This window comes from Herpailurus yagouaroundi, unplaced genomic scaffold (genome assembly GCF_014898765.1).
Source record: "Herpailurus yagouaroundi ecotype Mexico unplaced genomic scaffold, PumYag 77, whole genome shotgun sequence".
Classification (NCBI taxonomy): domain Eukaryota; kingdom Metazoa; phylum Chordata; class Mammalia; order Carnivora; family Felidae; genus Herpailurus; species Herpailurus yagouaroundi.
The window spans coordinates 74,541,613-74,542,477 of record NW_024412388.1 but is presented as its reverse complement, the minus strand read 5'-3'; the positions used below and the strand labels follow the sequence as shown (position 1 = coordinate 74,542,477).

General features: G+C 37.7%; 1 non-coding gene across 1 annotated transcript; it reads left to right on the top strand.

The window, feature by feature from the left end:
* The first annotated feature begins 208 nt into the window (after nucleotides 1–208).
* On the top strand, nucleotides 209–312 carry LOC121027871 (U6 spliceosomal RNA). Its single transcript, XR_005788958.1, has one exon. It is a non-coding gene; the product is annotated as a U6 spliceosomal RNA (small nuclear RNA).
* The last annotated feature ends 553 nt before the right edge of the window (nucleotides 313–865 follow it).

The window sequence follows — 865 nt, the reverse complement described above, 5'->3', positions numbered from 1 at the left end:
ACATATACTAAAATTGGAATGAAGGGCGCCTTGGGTGACTCGGTTGAGCATCCAACCTGGCTCAGATCATGATCTCTCGGTTCATGGGTTTGAGGCTCACGTCAGGCTCTGCACTGACAGTGCAGAGCCTGCTTGAGATTCTCTCTCTCCCCCTCTCTCTCTGACCCTCCCTGGCTTGTGCTTTCTCTCTCTCTCTCAAAATAAATAAACTTAAAATAATAATAATAAAATAAAGTGGGAATGATACAGAGGAGATTAGCCTGGTCCCTGCATAAGAATGACATGCAAACCTATGAAGCATTCCAATTTTTTTTTAAACAGACAAAAATTTAAAAAATTAAAAAACAAAAGCAACTGAACTAGTTCCCACTTATTCAAAGTCTTGTCTCTTATTCTATATAACTCAAAAAGCATTTACAGATTTCCATGGTTTTAAGTTTTCTGAGCTCAAGAAATTTTTTCCCAAAAATGAATCAAATCACTTAATTTTTTTTTCAAAAAAGTAATATATTGAAAGCTGACAATCTGGCAATCTGCTGTGAGGCTAGGTAAAGATCAATCCACTTTACCATGTTAAAAAAAAAAAAAATAAGCATAGTATTTCCAGAACTGTCAAGAACTTCAAGTTGTGAAGGAAGTAATTTGATCTCGTGCACTTAAACACTATTTACTTACCCATTTCCATCAGCATTCACTCATATAAACTAAGTGTGAGGACCAGAAAGCATATTTTTATTCAACCTGTATCCAACTGGGATACAGAATCGAGTGTGAGAGAGTAGCATAGGTCTTCTGGTATAACCAGAGGGCTAGGCAGACTGGGAGGCCTGTCCTGAGCAGAAGAGGAGTTTTGGGGGACACAAAA